This window comes from Protopterus annectens, chromosome 3.part0, assembly GCF_019279795.1.
Source record: "Protopterus annectens isolate FY-2018-M chromosome 3.part0, PAN1.0, whole genome shotgun sequence".
Lineage (NCBI taxonomy): Eukaryota > Metazoa > Chordata > Ceratodontiformes > Protopteridae > Protopterus > Protopterus annectens.
This window is the reverse complement of record NC_056731.1, coordinates 1,498,096,150-1,498,118,024: the sequence shown is the minus strand read 5'-3', so window position 1 is coordinate 1,498,118,024 and position 21,875 is coordinate 1,498,096,150. Positions and strand designations below refer to the sequence as shown.

General features: G+C 45.1%; 1 protein-coding gene across 1 annotated transcript in view; it reads right to left on the bottom strand.

Annotated features, from left to right (window-relative positions):
- Window positions 1-21,875, bottom strand: part of ATP6V1H (ATPase H+ transporting V1 subunit H) — a gene marked incomplete in the record, with an annotated part of 1,920,819 nt that overhangs the window by 1,445,309 nt on the left and 453,635 nt on the right.

Below are 21,875 nucleotides of genomic sequence, written 5' to 3'. Positions count from 1 at the left end.
ATCCTGAACCGACCGTCTCATCCAAACCACCAACAAAGAAGGGCAAGGTAGTTAGGCCTGAGACTGCACCTCAGAGTAAGGACGTCCCGCCAGCTTCCAGTCTAGGGGCTGAGGAACATTTGTTAGGTCCGGCGACTTCGGCAGGTACCATTTTGGAAGCCGCCCTTGTTTCTCCAACCTGCACTTCTGCTGAGGTACCTGCAACATCGGTCTCTGATGTCAGGGAGAACAAGGTTTGCCTGAACTGCCAGTACTACTGCCCACTTCCGAGGAAGACACTTCTACTCCTGGCCTGACAGCGGACACTAGGCCTGCTTCAACTCAGCCAGGACTCCTGGCCTGACATCGGCCACTAGGCCTGCTCCAACTCAGCCAGGACTCAAGACTCCTTCCCTAAAAATGAAGCAAAAGACTAAGCACATATCTTTCCCAACAGAATATACCTAAGTTGATGGTCACAATGGCTGTTGAGCTGGATGACATGGGCTTTAGCTCTTCCCAATTGGTGAAGGAAGCCCTTATAGTCATGTGTGTCAAAGCATGGCCACATCATGAGAGGGTTTAAGAGAGCCTTGTGGTGATGTCAGCATCAGCCAGTAGGGGACAGAGGTTTAACGACCTAGAAATCCCAGATGGCTGCCGGCATGATGGCCCAATGGCCACCAAGCTCTTCCTCATGAGAAATGAATGGGCCAGTGGATCACGGAGAGGACAGATGATGACTGCCAAGAAGCAGGGCACAAAAAAAAGGCAAAGTGAGCCAGACTATTAAATTCTACCTACAAATTTAAGCACGGACTTCCACGATGGCTGCACTTGGATCAACAGATCAGTTAGAGCTCTCCCAGTCTGAAAACAAAAACTTTGGAAAGCAGCCATAAAACCCCATTTGTCTGGATAAAATCAGTTCCTGCTTAGTCATTAAAACATTTGAATGTCAGTGACTAAGAAATTTAGAGAAAGTAAGAAAATGTCAACTAGAAAATAAGAAAAAATCTCTGATGGAGAAGAGCCCTGCAGATATTTAGCAAAAAAGATAGGTTTCATCCTCAGTACAGGAGATGGCTTCCAATAATTTTGAGGCAAAAAAAAATCAAGTGTAGTCACAGGTGTTTAAAATAAGTGAGACACTAGTGAAATACATACAGTCAAAAAAAGGTTGGGAAATAATAGAAGAATCTTTGAAGCAGTTGTTCAGATAAGCTGATAAACCTGCAGGAATCAGAGGCTGAACTGAAGGAAGGCTGAATATGAAGCTTCCCAAGAAGAACTGTCTCAAAAAATACTAGTGCTAGAAGGCAGAACACACAGAGAAAAAGTACAGTTTTGTACCTACCATAAATGTAGATGTTCGAGTGTTCACACTGCTGCAGTCATCACTGTTGTGTTATCCTGCCGTCAGGCGGTCCCGCAGTCAGCCCGAGTTCCAAAGTCCCGGTCCAGCATCGGTTGCTGTCGCTTCTTCCCTGACGTCAGTGCGCCAGGGGTATATAAGATGCATCCGACGCCATTTTCTTCAGTTTTTCTTGCCCCAGATGTCAGGTGCCCCCAATAGGTAGGCAATACATATTTCTATATAAAAATATACATATAAAAATAAACCAAAACCTTCAGTCACAAGCAAATACACCACAGAGGTTGTATAGGATAGAAAGGAATAGATAAGTCCAGCTAGTTCAGAGGGGATGAAGAGAGGGTAACCTGGACTGCAGCAGTGTGAACACTCGAACATCTACATTTATGGTGTACAAAACTGTACTATGTTCATCGTGTTACACTGCTGCAGTCATCACCGATGGGTGGTGGAACTACACAGGGTTTGGAGAGGCTAGTAGGCCCTGCAGAACTGCAGTGGCAAAGCCAGCTCTGGTTTTAGAATACAGAGGTAAGTGGTAGTGCTTGGTGAAGGTGTGCACTGAACTCCAAGAGGCAGCCTCCAAAATATCCTTGGTAGGTACCCCTTTGAGGAAGGCTGTTGATGTTGCTGTAGCCCCGGTGGAATGGGGCCTGATGTTACCAGGCACAGATTTCCCATGGTGTGTGTAGCAGAAACAGATACAATGTCCTATCCATTTTGAAATGGTCTGTTTTGAGATAGCTTTTCCTTGAGATCCTGCAGCATAGGCTACAAAGAGCTGGTCAGATTTTCTGAAAGCCTCAGTTTTATCCAAGTAGTAACGTAATTGCCTGTGAATGTCCACAGAGTGTAGGAGCCTTTCCCCTTTGTTCTGGAGGTTTGGATAAAAGGTGGGCAAATGAATGGTTTGGTTTAGGGCCACACTGGATACCACCTTTGGCATAAAGGAAGGGTTAGTTCATAAAGAGACTCTGTCTTGATGAAAAATGATTAAAGGCTCCACTGCCATTAGGGCCTGTAGTTCTGAGACTCTTCGTGCTGAAGTTATTGCTAGCAGCAGGGCAGTTTTCCATGATAGGAACTGTAGATCAGCAGTGAAAGCTGGTTCAAAGGGCGGAAGTGTTAGCTTTTCCAGAACAAAGTTGAGATCCCAAGTTGGTGTTGGTGCTCTCCGGGGCGGTCTTATGTTCTTAGCCCCTCTGAGTAACTGCCTTAGTAATGGATGTGAAAATATAGGAGGATCCGTGTTGTACTGAGCTGAAATAGCTGAAGCGTGGATCTTAATAGATGAGAAGGAAAGTCCTTTGTGCAACATCTCAGTTAAATATTGAAGAATCTGAGGAATATTTGAGACTAGGGGATTTAGGCCTTTAGCCTGGTTACAGGTGCAGAATCTTTTCCATTTGTCTGAATAGACTTTCCTGGTGCTAGGCCTTCTGGCTTCCAGAATGACGTCCATCACAGCTTTAGAGAGAAGTGTTGAGTGGTTATTTAGGCAATTTGCCATGTAGCCAGATTTAAAGTCTTGAGCTGGCTGTGTAGAATCTGATTGTTTTGCTGAGTGAGCAGGTGAGGAAATGTTGGAAAAATCCATGGTGGGCCTTGAGCCATGTTCCTTAGTATTGGATACCAGTCTTGGCGTGGCCAGTCTGGAGCAATGACTATCATTTGTGGCCTCTCTAATCTGGCTTTCAGCAGCACCTTTGCCAGAAGAGGCAGTGGAGGAAAGGCATACATTGTCAATGTTTTCCAACTGAATGAGAGGGCGTCCACTTTCCAAGCTAGTGTGTGGTATGTCCTTGTGCAGAATTTCCGTAGTTGGTAGTTTTGGGGGGAAGCAAACAGATCTATGTCTGGGCTCCCCCATTTTTGAGTAATCATTGCGAATACTTGTGGATCTAGTTGACACTCGTGAGGATCTGTGATGTTTCTGCTTAGATCGTCTGCCAGTGTGTCTTTCTTTCCTGGCAGGAATTGTGCTTGTAGTTGAACTTGGTAGGTTAGTGCTGTGTTCCACAAGGTCATTGTTTGTCTGAATAGGGGGTAGGAGTGTGTGCCCCCTTGCTTGTTTATGTACCACATCACTGTGGTGTTGTCCGTCTTTATTAGGAGTTGTCCTGGATGTAGGAGGTCCTTGAAAGCTGTTAGAGCATTTTGTACAGCTAGCACCTCTTTTTGATTGATATGTAGATACCTTTGGTTTGCAGGCCATTTGCCCTGAATACACTGTCCTGCCATTTGTGCTCCCCAGGCATAATCTGATGCATCTGTTGTTATAGTTTGCCTGGCTGTGGGTAAGGTGAAAGGCTGACCCTTGTTGAGGTGATATGCCTGAGCCCACCATAGAAACTCCTGTTGAAGGCAGGGAATGAGTGGAATTATTGTTTCTAAGCTGTGGCTGTGTTGAGACCATACGCTTTTCAGATACCATTGTAATTTCCTCATATGCAGTTTTGTAAATGGTATAAGTAGTATGCAAGATGCCATGAATCCCAAGGCCTGCAGAATTTTTCTTGCAGGGAGTTGGGTCTTTGTTGCCATCATTTTGAAGTATTGAGTCAGATGTCTTTGCTTGTCTGACGTGAGGTAAGCCATCTGGGCCATTGTATTTAAGCTGGCACCCAGGAATATTATGTCTTGTGAGGGCACTAGTTTTGACTTCTTTTCATTTACTGTGTACCCTAGGCAACTTAGAAGGTTTTTGACAAATGCCAGATGCTTTAATAGAATGTCTTTGCTTTCTGCTTGAATAAGGCAGTTGTCCAGGTATGGATATATTTGAATCCCTCTTTGTCTGCAGTATGCAATTACTGGTGCCAGGCATTTTGTGAAGACCCTGGGCGCAGTAGATAAGTCAAAGGGCAGTGCAGAGAATTGATAATGGGTTGAAACTTCAATAAATCGGAGGTATGTTCTGCAATTTTGTCTGCCAGGGACATGCAGGTATGCCTCCTTGAGGTCCAACGTTACTAGCCAAGCCTTCTTGCCCGGCATGGAAAGAAGTTGCTGTAGTGTTAGCATCTTGAATTTGGGTACTTCCAGGTATGTGTTTAGAATTGAGAGGTCCAGAATGGGTCTCCATGCTTTGTCCTTTTGGGGAACTAGAAACAGTCTTGAGTAAAATCCTTGTCCTTGCTCCTGTGTAGGAACCTGTTGAATGGCTCTCATGTCCATGAGAGCTGAAATTTGCTTTTGAGCCTCTGCCCATTGATTTGGTGGCAGGTTTGGCATTCCTTTTATCCTTGGTAAAGTGTGAAAGTGGAATCTGTAGCCTTGAGATACAATATTTAGGACCCATTTGTCTTTTGTGATGATGTGCCAATTGTCTGCGAAAAGAGCTAGTTTTCCTCCCGAGGGAGCTGCCAAGAGAGTTTTGCTCGGTAGTCTGAGGGGTAAGTCATTGTGTTTGTCTTCTGGTAGTTTGAGACCTGTCTTCTCCTCCCTTTTGGGTTGTGGCACTCCATTGTCGAAGCTGGTAAGAGCCTTGTGGCTGGCCTCTGCCTCTTGGGCATCTGTATCTGCTCCTCTGTGATCTGGCAGAAGCTGGAAAGGACCAGTTTTTGGTTGGCCAATTTCTGCTGAAACGAGGAGGTTGAACCTGTAAGAAATCCTTGACTGTCTGCATAGATTTTGCCTTATCCTCCATTTTCTTTAAAACTTCTTCTGCTTTTACACCAAATAAAACATCCTGCTGTAAGGGTGCATCCAATAACTTTGCTTTAACATTATCAGGCAAAGTCTGTTCTTTTAACCAAGCATGCCTACATATGACAGACCCTGTCACTGCTGCTCTACAAGAAGCTTCCAATGAATCAAATCCACATTGCAAAGTATGTTTTCCCACTTGTTCAGCTGAATGTAACAAATCTTGCATTTCCTTGTAATCTGGTTGATCTGTATGTGAGGGCATTTTTTGTTTTAATTGAGACATCAGATATTGTTATTTCAGCATGTGAAACTGAAAATTTAAGGCTCTCATAGCTAGAGTAGCTGAGGTATAAACTTTCTTTCCCCCTCTGTCTAGTGCTCTAGAATCCCTTTCAGAGGGCACAGGATTTTTAGCAGTAGAGGCTTTAACCCCTTTGGGACCCTGGGAAATGGTTTCTGGGTCAGCAACAGGGCTTTTATACAGGAATTTGTGTGAGTCAGGGACTCTGTAGTATCTGTCTGGTTTGGCTGGTGCAGGAGGTAGTGAATCTGGGTTAAGGCTAGATTCTGAATAAACATCATCCACAATGTCTAACACAGGTGGAATTGCAAGTGGTCTGTGCTGGGGTAGGAAAAGGAACTCTCTGAGCCATTTCTTAGAATCAGAGTAATCCTGGCCTTCCCACTGGAAATGTTCCCTCATAGTATGTAAGGTTTCCCCAAAAGAGAAGTCTTCTGGGGGAGATGCAGAAGGGATAGACACTTCAGCATCAGAATCTTCATAAGGGGGAAAGGAATATTCCTGTTCCTCAGAAGAGTCTGAGGAAAATTAAACCTGGTCAGAGGAAGTGTAGTCCTCCTCCTGCCTTGGTCTTTTATCAGGAGGGGGATGGGAACCCCTGATTAGGGTAATTAAGTCTTCAGCCATCGTAAGCATCTGTTTCCTAGGCATGGGGCCTTGTGCTGGAGACTGCTGTGCAGTCTTCTTTGTTTTTAAAGGAGTTTTCAGATTTGCATAGGATTTAATAGTGAGTGTAGTCGGTTTGAAGACACCTTCAGCAACTGAAGGCATTCCAACTGCACCGGAATCTGCTTCAGGAATGGAGTCGGAAGGGCCTAAAGGTAAAGGTTGTGGAGGCCTAGTAATCTCCGCTTGTGAATCTGATGTCGCCTGGGGTTCTAAATCAGCGGTCGTCATGGGTTGCGTTGGCGCCTCACTGAAAACCGGAGAACCGGCGACTAGCCTAGCAGAGGCCTCAGAATCCGGTTTAGATTTCGTCTGCCTGTCCTTATCTTTGAGTTTTTTATGCATTCCAGACGTCGGTTGCTCCGACGGCATGGTATAATTAAATTTTCTACCAAAATAATGTCGGGCGAAATAAAACCGATGTTTAATAGTTCGTTTATTAAACCTAGCGCAAAACCGACAACCTGTGATGTCGTGGTCTGGGCCTAGGCAAGGAATACAATAAGAATGAAAGTCCTTATGAGGTATTTGCTTCCCATAAGAAATGCAATTGTTAACTTTTTCTGACATCGGACTGAGGCAAGAAAAGGTTCCCCAATGGGGTACTTAGCTTTATGAAGACTTCGGTCTGAAATTCGATTTGAAAATCTCAGGAGTCGGCCGACCGGCACTTGCGAACTGCTTCTGCTTCGGGCACCGTGCGGCAAGAAAGACTGAAGAAAATGGCGTCGGATGCATCTTATATACCCCTGGTGCACAGGGAACAAGCGACAGCAACAGACGCCGGACCGGGACTTTGGAACTCGGGCCGACTGCGGGACCGCCTGATGGCAGGATAACCCAACAGTGATGACTGCAGCAGTGTAACACGATGAACATCCTGAGATTTTCTGCTGCACCAGAAAAACTGGAAAGAATCAAAGGGATTCATTTTAAGAAAGTGCAAATACACAACTGCACTGGTATTCCACAACAGGCTCTGTTAACAGAAAGGGCACATCATGTCTATGCTCTAAATATAGCCATGAGAAAGAAGTCAAGATCTATCAGCAGATGGAGCTACTCCTAACAAAAATGTGGCAGAAGGGTTAAGTATTATCAACTGGGGACCACGGAGTGCTCATGGAAAATGATTATTCACTGCATACCAGGCAGAAGAGAAAAAGAAGTTATGTTCTTACCATAAAGTTCCATCTGTGTTGTTTATCTTCATTCATTCATGACTGATGGGTATCGGTTCCATCCTCGGAACAGAGTCGGCTGTTATTACAAGCTTGCACCAGCCAAAAAACTCTTGAGCTAAGCTTACCCATAGTGCCCTTCTCTCTATCACCTCAGATTGAGTTTGCCCATAAGAAAGAAAGTGGAGACTTTGTCTGAGCAAATTCCTTATCATGAAGCTAGGACCAGATCCGAATCTCCAGGAGTCTTTCCAGGGGGTAGTAGGGTGGGATGTCATGAATGAATGAAGATCAACAACACAGATGGAACGTTATGGTAAGAACATAACTTATTTATCTGATGTTGTTAATCTTCATTCAGTCATGACTGATGGAACAGAGTCCCTAGCTACTTTATGTCCTGGGAGGCCCTATGGAAGGATATTCCTGAGCACCACTGAGCCAAAGGATGCTCTCCCCCAAGTCCAATTTGTAATGAGATAAATGTATGAGGAGTAGCCCATGTTGCTGCTGCACAAATGTCATCCATGGAAGCTCTTGAATGGAAGGCAAAAGATGTCGCAGTTGATCTGGTTGTATGCTTTTTGACCTTAGTTGGTAGAAGGACTTTGTTTTGTTGGTAGGCAAGGGAAATACAATCTCTCAGTCATTCAGCTAAAGTTACTTTAGAAACAGGTTTTCCCAATTTTGGTCCTGAGAAGGATACAGATAATTGGTCAGATTTTCCTAGCGATTTAGTCCTGTCCAAGTAGAAACATAATTGTCTACGCACATCCAGCAAGTGCAGACAATATTCTCCTTTATTAGAAAATATGGGGAAGAAGACTGGCAGGTCAATTATTTGATTAAAAGTCAAATCCGAAATAACTTTGGGTAAGGAGGAGGGATTAGTCCAGAGTGATACTCTGTCTTTATGGAAAACCATGTAAGGGTGTTTTATGCACAAAGCTTGTAGTTCAGATATTCGCCTTGCAAGGTAATTGCTACCAAGAAAAAAGTTTTCCAGGATAAAAATTTCATATCGTGAGTGGCAGCAGGCTCAAAGGGAGGACGAGTCAAGGAATGTAAAACTAGTGTCAAATTCCAAGGTTCAATTGGTTCTTTGAAGGGTGGTCTAATGTGTGACACCTCTCAAAAAGGTCTTACAGAGACAGTGAGATATCAGAGAGGAGTCCTGAAAGTCATTGTGGAAGTTTGAGATAGCCACAAGGTGTACTTGAATAGTGGAAGCTGCTGCTCCTGAATGGAGGAGATTTGATAAATAGTCCAGTACAGAACTCACCAAGGCTGAAAAGGGGTCTAGTCTTTTCTCTCAAGACCAGATTATGAATCTTTTCCATTTGCTGAGATAACGTGTCTTGGTGGATGGTTTGTGGGAAGCCAGAAGAATGTTTCGTACAGGGGAGGATAGATTATTCTGCCTGGCAAAGTACAGTTGTGTCCCTACCATAAATGTAGATGTTCGAGTGTATTCACTGTTGCAGTCATTACAATTGGGTTATCCTGCTGGCAGGCTACCTGCATTCGGCCTGAATTCCAAAGTCTAGGTCCGGCGTCGGTTGCAGTCGCCTCCTCCCGGACGTCAGTGCGCCAGGGGTATAAAAGGTGCAGCCGATGCCATTTTCTTCAGTTTTTCTTGCCCCAGATGTCGGGTGCTCCCAAAAGGGTAGGCTAAAAATAGGTCTATAAAGCATGCATGCACCAAGTAACGAGTTTCCTTCATCTACAAGCAAATACACCACATAGGTTGTGTAGAATACAGAAGTACAGATAAGGTCCAGCAAAGAAAAGGGGGGGTGGAGGGTGGGTAACCTAGACTGCAACAGTGAATATACTTGAACATCTACATTTATGGTAGGTACACAACTGTACTATGTTCATCGTGTTTCACTGTTGCAGTCATTACAATTGGGTTGAATCCCAAAGCCAAGGTTGGGAGGCTGGAACTAAATAGAATTAGGAGCGGCTATGAGGCCCTGCAGGACTGCAGTGGCAAAGCCTGCCCTGGATTTGGAGTAAAGTGGTAAGTGGTAGTGCTTTGTAAAAGTGTGCACTGAACTCCAGGTTGCAGCCTCTAAAATGTCTTTGGCTGGCACTCCTCTGAGGAAGGCTGCTGCTCTGGTTGAATGTGGCCTAATGCCCTTAGGCACTGATTTGCCATGTTGCGAATAGCATAAACGAATGCAGTGACCTATTCACTTTGAAATATTCTGCTTTGAGATAGCCTTTCCTTGTGATCCTGCAGCATATGCCACCAGCAATTGCTCAGTCATTCTGAAAGCTTTGGTGCTGTCCAAGTAGAAGCGCAGCTGTCTGTGTATGTCCAAAGAATGCAGAAGTTTCTCGCCCTTATTCTGTGGGTTTGGATAAAAGGTAGGCAAATGAATAGCTTGGGTGAGGGCCACACTGGACACTACCTTAGGCATAAATGTGGGGTTTGTCCTTAGAGAAACCCTATCTGGATGTAAAATGATAAAAGGTTCCACAGCCATGAGTGCCTGTAGCTCTGAGAATCGTCTTGCAGAGGTTATTGCTAGGAACAGAACTGTTTTCCATGATAAAAATTTTATATCTACTGTAGCGGCTGGCTCAAAAAGAGGCAGGGTGAGTTTTTCCAAGACATAATTGAGGTGCCGTGCAGGTACTGGTGACCTCCTTGGAGGCTGTAAGTTTTTGGCTCCTCTGAGGTAGTGCCTTAATAAAGGATGAGAAAAAATAGGTGGCTCTGTATTGTAATGGGCTGAAATGGCAGAGGCATGAATCTTAATTGCTGAAAAGGATAGGCCTTTGTTCAGCATCTCAGTTAAGTATTGCAAAATCTGAGGGATATTTGGAACAATAATGTCAATTCCTTGTGCCTGGTTCCAAGCACAGAATCTCTTCCATTTTTTTGCATAAGATTTTCTGGTACTGGGCCTCCTGGCCTCCAAGATAACATCCATCACCGCTTTAGAGAGGTGTGTTTTGAAAAGCTACATTATCTGCCATGCTGCCAGATTTAAGGTCCTGAGTTGGCTGTGCAGGATCTGATTGTTTTGCTGGGTCAGTAAGTGAGGAATTTGAGGTAATGTCCATGCTGGGCATTGAGTCAAGTTCCTTAATATTGGGTACCAGTGCTGACGGGGCCAGTCTGGGGAAATCAGTATCATTTTTGGCTTCTCTTGTCTGACCTTTAGGAGTACCTTGGGGAGGAGAGGCAGTGGGGGAAAGGTATATACTGTTAAGTTTTTCCAGCTGAAAGATAGAGCATTCACTTTCCATGCTTGCTTGTGATAAGTCCTTGTGCAGAATCTCTGTAGTTGGCAGTTGTGAGGGGAGGCAAATAGATATATGTCCGGGCATCCCCAACTCCTTGTTATCACGTTGAAGACTTGTGGATCCAATTTGCACTCGTGGGGATCCATGAGGTTTCTGCTTAGTTCGTCTGCCAGAGTATTTATCTTTCCTGGCAGGAATTGTGCTTGCAGATGTACTTGGTAAGTCAATGCTGTATCCCACAAAGTCATGCCTAGTCTGCAAAGGGGGTAAGAATGTGTGCCTCCCTGCTTGTTTATGTACCACATGACTAGTATTGTCCGTCTTTATCAGTAGTTGTCCTGGATGAAGTAGATCCTTGAAGGCTGTCAGGGCATTTTGAACAGCTAGCATCTCTTTTTGATTGACATGTAGATGCATTTCGATTGCGGACCATGAGCCCTGAATACATCTTCCTGCCATGTGGGCCCCCCAGGCATAATCTGATGCATCTGTTGTCAATGATTGCCTGGGTGGGGGTAAGGTGAATGGCTGCCCCTTGTTGTGGTGACAGGCCTTTGCCCACCATAGAAACTCCTGTTGCAGGCAGGGAATGAGTGTAATTATTGTTTCCAGGCTTTGGCAATGTTGAGTCCAAACACTTTTTAGATACCATTGTAGTTTCCTCATATGCAGTCTTGCATATGGAATTAGCAGAATGCAGGATGCCATGACGCCCAAAGCCTGCAGAATTTTTCTTGCAGTTAACTGGGTGTTTGTTGCCAACATTTTGAAATAAGTAGTCAGTTGCCTTTGTTTGTCTGGCGTGAGAAAAGCCATTTGGGCAGTTTTATTTAAGCTTGCACCCAGGAATATTATCTCTTGAGAGGGTACAAGTTTTGATTTATTTTCGTTTACTGTGTACCCTAGGCATGTTAATAATCTTTGTACAAATGCCAGATGCTGTAGTAGTATGTCCTTGTTCTCTGCTTGAAAAAGGCAGTCATCCAAGTAAGGATATATTTGTATTCCTCTATCTGCAAAATGCAATTACTGGTGCCAGGCATTTTGTGAAGAACCTGGGCACAGTAGATAAGTCAAAGGGCAGTGCAGAGAATTGGTAGTGCATTGAGCCAGCTATGAATCTGAGGTATCTTCTGCATGATTGTCTGATTGGGACATGCAGGTATGCCTCTTTTAGGTCTAAAGTTAGAAGCCAAGCCTTCTTGCCCAGCATGGGCAGAAGCTGCTGCAGAGTCAACATAGTGAATTTTGGAATATCCAGGTATGTGTTTAGAATAGATAGGTCCAGTACTGGCCTCCAGGCTTTGTCCTTTCTGGGCACCAAGAAAAGTCGTGAGTAAAATTCTTGTCCCTGCTCTTGCTGTGGTACTTGCTGAATGGCCCTCATGTCCGTGAGGGATGAAACTTGCTTTTGTGCCTCTGCCCATTGATTTTTTGGCAGGTCTGGCATGCCGTTTGCCCTTGGCAGGGTGTGAAAGTGGAACCTGTAACCTTGTGGCTCTATGTTCAAGACCCATTTGCCCTGGGTGATTTGGTGCCAGTTTTGAGAAAAAAGTGCTAGTTTTCCCCCTAAAGGAGCTGCCAGAAGATAAGTGCTTGGCGCTGGCAGGGGGAAGTCATTGGGACTGCTTTCTGTATGGCTGTGATTTGTCTTCTCCATTTTTGGAGGTAGAAGCACCCCATTGTTTAGACTTGTATGAGCCTTGGGGCTGGGATCTGCCTCTAGGGCATCTGTATCTGCCTCTTTGTGGCCCGTCTGACACTGGAAAGGACCAATTCTTTGTAGGCCAGTGTCTGCTAAATCTTGGAGGCTGTACCTGTAAGAAATCCTTGACTGTTTGCATAGATTTGGCTTTGTCCGCCATTTTCTTCAACATCTCTTCTGCTTTAACACCAAACAAGGTATAGTACAGTTTTGTACCTACCATAAATGTAGATGTTAGAGTGTTCACACTGCTGCAGTCATTACACTTGGGTTATCCTGCCGTCAGGTGGTCCCGCAGTCGTCCAGAGTTCCAAAGTCTTGGTCCGGCGTTGGTTGCTGTCGCTTCTTCCCTGACGTCAGTGCGCCAGGGGTATATAAGATGAATCCAACGCCATTTTCTTCTTGCCCCAGATGTCAGGTGCCCCCAAGTAGGTAGGCAATACATATTGCTAACAAAACATACATAAAAAATAAAAACAATACCTTCAGTTACAAGCAAATACACCACACCGGTTGTATAGGATAGAAAGGTATAGAAAAGTCCAGCAAGGACAGAGGGGATGGAGGCAGGGTAACCTGGACTGCAGCAGTGTGAACACTCGAACATCTACATTTATGGTAGGTACAAAACTGTACTATGTGCATCGTGTTACACTGCTGCAGTCATTACACTTGGGTAGAATCCCAAAGCTAAGGTTGGGTGGCTGGTCTATAAAGAGTTAGGATTGGCTATGAGGCCCTGAAGAACTGCAGTGGCAAATCCTGCTCTGGATTTAGAGTAAAGAGGTAAGTGGTAGTGCTTCGTAAAGGTGTGAACTGAACTCCAAGTTGCAGCCTCCAAAATTTCCTTGGTTGGTACTCCTCTGAGAAAGGCTGTTGCTCTGGTAGAATGTGGCCTAATGTTATTAGGGACTGATTTCCCATGTTGTGTGTAGCAGTAACGAATACAGTGTCCTATCCGTTTGGAAATAGTCTGCTTTGAGATAGCCTTGCCCTGAGATCCTGCGGCATATGCTACAAACAGTTGCTCAGTTTTCCTGAAAGCTTTTGTTTTGTCCAAGTAGAAGTGTAGCTGCCTGAGTATATCCAAAGAGTGCAGAAGTTTCTTCCCTTTATTCTGGGGGTTTGGATAGAAAGTTGGCAAATGGATGGTTTGGTTAAGAGCCACACTAGATACCACCTTTGGCATGAAGGTAGGGTTTGTCCTTAAAGAAACCCTGTCCTGATGAAATATTATAAAATGTTCCACTGCCATTAATGCCTGTAGCTCTGAGACTCTTCGTGCTGAAGTTACTGCCAGGAGCAGGGCTGTTTTCCATGATAAAAATTTTAGATCAGCTGTATTGGCTGGCTCAAAAGGTGGCAACGTCAGTGTTTCCAAAACAAAATTGAAGTCCCACATTGGTGTTGGTGCTCTCTGGGGCGGTCTTATGTTTTTAGCCCCTCTGAGGTACTGCTTTAGCAAGGGATGAGAGAATAAAGGAGGATCCGTGTTGTAACGAGCTGAAATGGCAGAGGCATGAATCTTAATTGATGAGAAGGATAGGCCCTTGTCCAGCATCTCAGTTAAGTATTGTAAAATCTGAGGAATGTTTGGGACAAGAGGGTCAAGGCTTTGAGCCTGGCTCCAGGCACAGAATCTCTTCCATTTTTCTGAGTAAGATTTCCTGGTTCTAGGCCTCCTGGCCTCCAAAATGAGATCCATAACAGCTTTAGAGAGAGGTGTTGCCTGTTTGACTAATGAATCTGCCATGCAGCCAGGTTTAGGGTTTTGAGCTGACCGTGCAGGATCTGGTTGTTTTTTTGAGTCAGAAGGTGTGATATTTGAGGCAAAATCCATGGTGGGCCTTGAGCTAAGTTCTTTAAGATTGGGTACCAGTGCTGGCGTGGCCAGTCTGGAGCAATCAGGATCATCTGTGGTTTTTCTTGTCTGGCTTTTAGGAGTAGCTTTGAAAGGAGAGGCAGTGGTGGGAAGGCATAAACATTTAGGCTGTTCCAGCTGAACAAAAGAGCATCCACTTTCCATGCTTGTGTGTGGTAAGTCCTTGTGCAGAATTTTAGTAGTTGGCAATTCAGTGGAGAGGCAAAAAGATCTATGTCTGGGTACCCCCATTTTTGCATTATCATGCTGAAGATTTGTGGATTCAATTTCCATTCATGATATTTCTGATGAGATCATCTGCCAGAGTATTTTTCTTTCCTGGCAGGAATTGTGCTTGCAGATGAACTTGATAAGTTAGAGCGGTGTTCCACAAGGTCATGGCTTGCCTGCATAGGGGATATGAACGACTGCCTCCTTGCTTGTTTATGTACCACATTACTGTGGTGTTGTCTGTCTTTAATAGTAACTGTCCTGGATGCAGAAGGTCCTTGAAAGCTGTTAGGGCATTTTGAACAGCCATCATCTCTTTTTGATTGATGTGAAGATGCATTTGGTCTGTGGTCCACTTGCCCTGAATACATTTTCCTGCCATGTGTGCTCGCCAGGCGTAATCCGAAGCATCTGTTGTTAGAGTCTGCCTGGCTGTGGGTAGAGTGAAAGGCTGACCCTTGTTGAGGTGACATGCCTGTGCCCGCCATCGAAACTCCTGTTGTAGGCAGGTACTACTGTTTCTAAACTATGAGAGTGTTGAGTCCAAACACTTTTTAGGTACCATTGTAATTTCCTCATATGCAGTCTGGCATATGGAATTAGTAGTATGCAGGATGCCATGAATCCCAGGGCCTGCAGAATTTTTCTTGCAGGGAGATGGGATTTTTTTGCCAGTAATTGAAAATATTGAGTCAGTTGTCCTTGTTTGTCTGGCATGAGATAAGCCATCTGGGCCACTGTATCCAAGCTGGCACCCAGGAATATTATCTGCTGTGAGGGCACTAGTTTTGACTTCTTTTCGTTTACTGTGTACCCTAGAGAAATTAGCAGCCTTTTTACAAACGCCAGATGCTTTAGAAGAATGTCCTTTTTCTCTGCTTGAATGAGACAGTCGTCCAGGTATGGATATATTTGAATTCTTTTTTGTCTGCAAAATGTGATTACTGGTGCCAGGCACTTTGTAAAGACCCTGGGCGCAGTATATAAGCCAAAGGGCAGTGCAGAGAATTGGTAGTACATTGTACCAGCTTTGAATCTGAGGTATCTTCTGCAATCTTGTCTGATAGGGACATGGAGGTATGCCTCTTTGAGGTCCAGAGTAACAAGCCAAGCCTTCTTGCCCAGCATGGGAAGAAGCTGCTGTAGTGTCAACATTTAGAATTTTGGAACATCCAGGTAAGTATTTAGAGTTGAAAGGTCTAGTATGGGTCTCCAGGCCTTGTCCTTTCTGGGGACCAGGAAGAGTCTTGAGTAAAATCCTTGTCCTTGTTCTTGTTGTGGTACTTTTTGAATCGCTTTCATGTCCATGAGGGCTGAAATTTGTTTTTGAGCCTCTGCCCATTGATTTTGTGGCAGGTTTGGCATTCCCTTTAGCCTTGGTAAAGTGTGAAAGTGGAACCTGTATCCTTGAGACACAATATTCAGAACCCATTTGTCTTGGGTGATTGTTTGCCAATTTTGAGGAAAAAGTGCTAGTTTCCCCCCTAAGAGAGCTGCCAAAAGGGAAGTGCTTGGCATAAGAAGGGGGGAAGTCATTGGGACTGTTTCCTGTAAGGGTGAGACTTGTCCTCACCTCCTTTTGGGGTTGAAGTACCCCACTGTCGTTGTCTGTAAGAGCCTTGGGGTTGAGATCTGCCTCTTGGGTGTCTGTATCTGCCTCTCTGTGGCCTGTCTGACACTGGAAAGGACCAATTTTTTGTAGGCCAATTTCTGCTAAATCGAGGTGGCTGTACCTGTAAGAAATCACTGTTTGCATAGATTTAGCTTTATCCTCCATTTTCTTTAACACCTCTTCTGCCTTAACACCAAACAAGGTTGTTGTTGTGTCTTTCGGCTTTTCCCGGTTAGGGGTCGCCACAGTAGAACTCCGGTCCGCTAATGACTGGTAGTTGATTTTTACATGCCGAGTTACCTGCCCTGACGCACAACCTTCACCGAAGGTACGCCCATTCACGCATGTCTCCACGTAAAAGACGCTCTAGCGGAGAATCGAACCGGACAGCATCTTACTGTGAGGTGACAACACTACCGCAGCACCAAGGAGCATCCAATAATTTTGCCTTAACATGGTCAGGTAAACTCTGTTCTTTTAACCAAGCATGTCTTCGAATCACAGAACCTGTAACTGCGGCTCTACAAGAGGCCTCTAAAGAATCAAATCCACATTGCAGAGTATGTTTTCCCACCTGTTCAACTGCATGCAATAAATCCTGCATTTCTTTATAATCAGGAGCTTCTGAGCTTGTAAGCATTTTCTGTTTTAACTAACCATTAAATATTGTTGATACTTAAGCATGTGAAACTGGTAATTTAAAGCCCTTACTGCCAAAGTTGCAGAAGTGTAAACTTTTTTCCCCCATCTGTCCAATGCTCTGGAATCTCTGGATTTTTTGCACTGGAAGCCTTAACCCCTTTGGGACCCTGGGAAATGGTTTCTGGGTCAGCAGAAGGGTTTTTATAAAGAAACTTGTGAGAGTCAGGGACTCTAATACCTATCTGGCTTGGCTGGAGCAGGGGGCAAAGAATCAGGAGATAAGCTGGATTCAGAGAACACATCATCCACAATATCTAACACAGGCAGAATAGCAAGGGGTCTGTGCTGAGGCAATAAAATAAAGTCCCTGAGCCTTTTCTTGGATTCTGAATAATCCTGACTTTCCCAATGGAAATGCTCCCTCATGGTATGTAAAGTTTCCCCAAAAGAGTGATCCTCACGAGGAGAGGCTGAAGGGATAGATTCTTCAGCATCAGAGTCCTCATAGGGGGGTAGAGAGTATCCCTGGTCTGAAGAGGAATCAGAGGAAATGGAAACCTGATCAGAGGAATCATAGTCTGTATCCTGCCTAGGCCTTTTCTCAGGAGGGGGGTGGGAACCCCTGATTAGAGTAATGAGGTCTTCGGCCATTTTGAACATCTGTTTCTTAGGCATGGAGGACTGTCCTGGAGAATGCTGTACTTGTTTCTTTGTCTTTAATGGTGTTTTTGTCTTGAATGCTGCTGTAATGGTCAGTTGTGAAGGTCTGAAAACACCCTCAGAAGCCGATGCCTGCTCAGCGGCTCTGGACCCATCTGAGTGATTAGTTTCCGTAGGCCCAATACCTTGAGTTTCCAGAGGCCTAGTTGTCTCCACGTGGGAGTCGGAGGCGGCCTGTGGCTCTAAGGTAGCGGGTGTCAGGGGCTGCAAAAGCGCCTCACTGAGAACCGGCGACTGGCCTAGAAGAGGCTTCGTCATCTGTTCTGGACCTCGGATGCTTGTCTTTGTCCTTGTCTTTGCGTTTTTTATGAACTGCTGTCATCGGTTGCTCCAACGGCATTGTATAACTGAACCTTCGGCCAAAGTAGTGCAAAGCAAAATCAAAACGTCGTTTTATAGTGCGTTTGTTAAATCTAGCACAAAACCGACAACTAGTGATGTCGTGATCAGGGCCTATGCATGGAATACAGTAAGAGTGGAAGTCCTTATGAGGTATTTGCTTCCCATAAGAAATACAATTATTAACTTTTTCTGACATCGGTCTGAGGCAAGAAAAAAGTTTCCCCAACGGCAAGAAAGACTAAAGAAAATGGTGTTGGATGCATCTTATATACCCCTAGCGCACTGATATCAGGGAAGAAGCGACAGCAACCGACGCCGGACAAAGACTTTGAAACTCTGGCCGACTGTGGGACCGCCTGACAGCAGGATAACCCAAGTGTAATGACTGCAGCAGTGTAACATGATGAACATCATGCTGTAATGGAGCATCTAATAATTTTGCTTTAACATGATCAGGCAGATTCTGTTCCTTTAACCAAGCATGCCTCCTAATGACAGAACCTGTAACAGTGGCTCTGCAGGAGGCCTCCAAAGAATCAAAACCACATTGTAAAGTATGCATTCCAACTTGTTCTGCTGCATGCAATAAATCCTGCATTTCTTTATTTTCTGCACATTCAGAATTTGTCAACATTTTCTGTTTAAGCAGTGACATAATGTATTGCTGATATTTAAGCATATGAAACTGACAATTTGAAGCCCTTACAGCCAAGGTAGCAGAAGTGTAAATCTTTTTCCCCATCTGTCCAGTGCCCTGGAATCTCTGTCAGAGGGGGTAGGGTTTTTTGCAGTGGAAGCCTTGTCCCCCTTGGGACCCTGAGAGATAGTTTCTGGGTCAGCAGCAGGGTTTTTAAAAAGAAATTTGTGGGAGTCTGGAACCCTGTAGTATCTGTCTGGCTTAACAGGAGCTGGAGGTAAGGAGTCAGAAGTCAGACTGGACTCTGAAAATACATCATCTACAATGTCTAGCACAGGTGGAATAGCAAGGGGTCTGTGCTGAGGCAGTAAAAGAAAGTCTCTGAGCCTTTTCTTAGATTCTGAATAATCTTGGCTCTCCCAGTGAAAATGCTCCCTCATGGTATGCAGTGTTTCCCCAAAAGAATAATACTCAGGAGGAGAAGCTGAGGGGATAGATTCTTCAGCAACAGAATCCTGATAAGGAGGAAGAGTATTCCTGATCAGAAAAGGAATCAGATGAAATGGAAACCTGATCTGAAGATTCATATTCTATCTCTTGCCAGGAGGGGGATGAGAAACCCTGATCAAAGTAATCAGGTCTTTGGCCATTTTGAGCATCTGCTTTTTAGGCATGGAGGCCTGTCCATGGGGCTGTTGTACTTGTTTCTTTGTCTTTAAAGCTGCTTTAATCTTTGCCTTTGAAGCTGAAGTCGTTTTAAAAATAACTGTGTAGGCCTGAAAAAGCCCTCAGAAGCCGATGCCTGCTCAGCGGCTCCAGACCCATCTGAGGGAATGGTTTCAAAAGGTCCAATACCTTGAGTTTCTGTAGGCCTGGTTGACTCCACGTGGGAGTCGGTATCAGCCTGAGGCTCTAAAGTAGCGGTCGTCAGGGGCTGCGAAAGCGCCTCACTGAGAACCGGCGAACTGGCGACTGGCCTAGAAGAAGCCTCGTCGTTGGTTTTGGACCTCGGATGCCTGTCCTTTTCTTTCTCTTTGCGTTTTTTGTAAACTCCGGTAGTCGGCTGTTCCGACAGCATTATATAATTAAATCTTCTGCCAAAGTAATGAAATGTAAAATCGTACTGACGCTTAATAGTGCATTGGTTAAATCTAGCACAAAACCAACCACTAGCAATGTTGTGGTCAGGGTCTAAGCAAGGAATGCAGTAAGAATGAAAATCCTTATGAGGTATTTGCTTCTCACAAGAAATACAATTATTAACTTTTTCTGACATCGGTCTGGAGCAAGAAAAAAGTTTCCCCAATGGGGCACTTAGCTTTTAATGAAGACTTCGGATCTGAAATTCGAACTTGAAAATCTCAGGAGTCGGCCAACCGGCACATGTGACTGCTTTTGCTTCGGGCACCGCGCAGCAAGAAAGACTGAAGAAAATGGTGTTAGCTGCATCTTTTATACCTCTGGCGCACTGACGTCAGGGAGGAGGCAACAGCAACCGACGCCGGACCCAGACTTTGTAATTCAGGCCGACTGCAGGTAGCCTGCCAACAGGATAACCCAATTGAAATGACTGCAACAGTGAAACACTATGAACATCTACCGGAAGTGGAGGAAGCAAGCTGTCAGCTCGATACTCGATATGTTTGGATGGATCAATCGTGGGTGCGACAGCAATTCCGGAGTTGGATCCAGAATCCATGGTCAGTGGACTAGATGAGGCCAAAGGAAGGGGAACCAAACCTGACGGGGCCAATAGGGTGCAATGAGGATTACTCTGCTTCTCAACTGAAGAACTTTCTTTAGGAATTGCGGGATGAGAGGAAGAGGGGGAAAAGCATAAAGAAGTCCTGTGGGCCAATCGTGTAGCAGAGCATCCCTCAGGTCTTCCCCTGTAGGGGGATTAGGGCAAAGTAGTTGCTGCATTTGTGGTTTGTGGGGGACATGAATAGATCACAGCAAGGCCGGCTCCAGTTACTGAATATTTTCGCCGCTATGACAAGGTTGTGGGACCACTCGTGAGGCAGGAGAAGGTATCTGCTCAGCTTGTCTGCAATCATGTTGGAATCCCCGGGAATGTGCATTGCTATCAGAAAGCGGTTAGAAGATATCGTCCATTGCCAAACTCTCATGGCTTCTCGTCACAACGGGCAAGATTTGGTTCCCCCCTGTTTGTTGCTATACCAGACTATGGACATATTGTCTGACTGAACAGCAATTGTCCCTGACGGGAGGATAGAATGGAATGCTTGCAATGCTAGACACACTGCCCTCAGTTCTAAAACATTGATATGTAGGTTAGCCTCCACGGGGGACCAAGCACCTTGGACTGTTTTTCCCTGGAAATGCCCCCCCCACCCCCACCCCATCAGTGAAGCATCTGTGGTCACTCTGACCTTGGGCTGAGAGGGTGAGAAGGGACGAATCCATAAGTTTCTTTTTGGCTTCATTCACCAAATGAAGTCTCATTTGCATCAATTTGTTATGCGGATCGGAAAGGACACAAAATGAGTTAAAGGGGACCACTGTGATGCTAGGAGCCATTGTAGGAGTCTCATGTGTAGTCTTGCTAGGAGTACTATAGTAATCGATGCTGCCATTGATCCTAGTAGTTGAAGGACTGCACAAGCTGAAACCTTGTCTTGAGAGAGTATCACCCGGAGCTGAGACCTTAGTCTTTGGAGCCTGTGAAGCGGAAGGGCGACTAAGTTGCTTGTATGAATTCCAGATTTTGAGTAGGAGTCAATTAGGACTTTTCTTTGTTTATCGAGATCCCTAAGGATTTAGCTAGCTTTAGGGTGTAATGTAAGGCTATAAGCAGCAGATGCTTGGTAGGGGTGGTAAGGAGCCAATTGTCTAAGTACGGAAACACCCGGGATCCTTGTAGTCTCAAGTGCGCTGTTACCACTGCCATGCATTTGGTGAACACTCTGGAGGCTGTAGAGAGACCAAAGGGCAGTGGTCGGAACTGGTAGTGATTGGCTCCCAGCCGGAAGTGGAGGAATCTCCTGGAGCGTTTGCCCACTTTTATGTGATAATACACATCCCACAAATCTATCGAGAACATCTAATCATTTTTCTCCAGGAATGGAAGGATAGAACTGTGACCATCCAGAATTTTGTCTGTCTGACAAATTTGTTTAGGATGCTGAAGTCCAAAATTGGCCTCCAGTCTCCTATCTTTTTTGGGACTAAAAAGAACCTTGAGTAAAATCCGGATTCTATCTGGTCTGGTGGGACTGTTTGGATGACTCTTTTTAGAAGCAGCTTTTGTATTTCCTGAGCTGTTGCAACCCTTTGACTGGGTGGAATGTCGGGAATTTGTCTTTGCAGCTACGGGAAAGAATCAAAAGGGACATGATAACCTCTGGTAATTATCATCTGCACCCAAGAATCTGTCGTTATGGATTGCCAGGCAGAGTGGTGCAGAAAAAAATCATCCCCTAACTGCTTCCAGAGGTAAGCAATTGGGACGCTCTTTAGGAGCGCTGACAGGGCTGTCCAGAGAAAAAGTCTCTAGATCCCTGATTACGTAGACCACCTCTGCCTCAAGGGGGGAGTCTTCTTAATGAGTTCTCCCCTATGCCCCAGGGGGAAAAACGTACGTCATGGAAAGGATCCTGGGCTTTCCTGTACCACATCTTTCCACTCCTCCGATTCCTACAGTAGGATCGCTGGGGAGTGGAAAAATGCACGCCCATGGTAGACAGGGTCTTG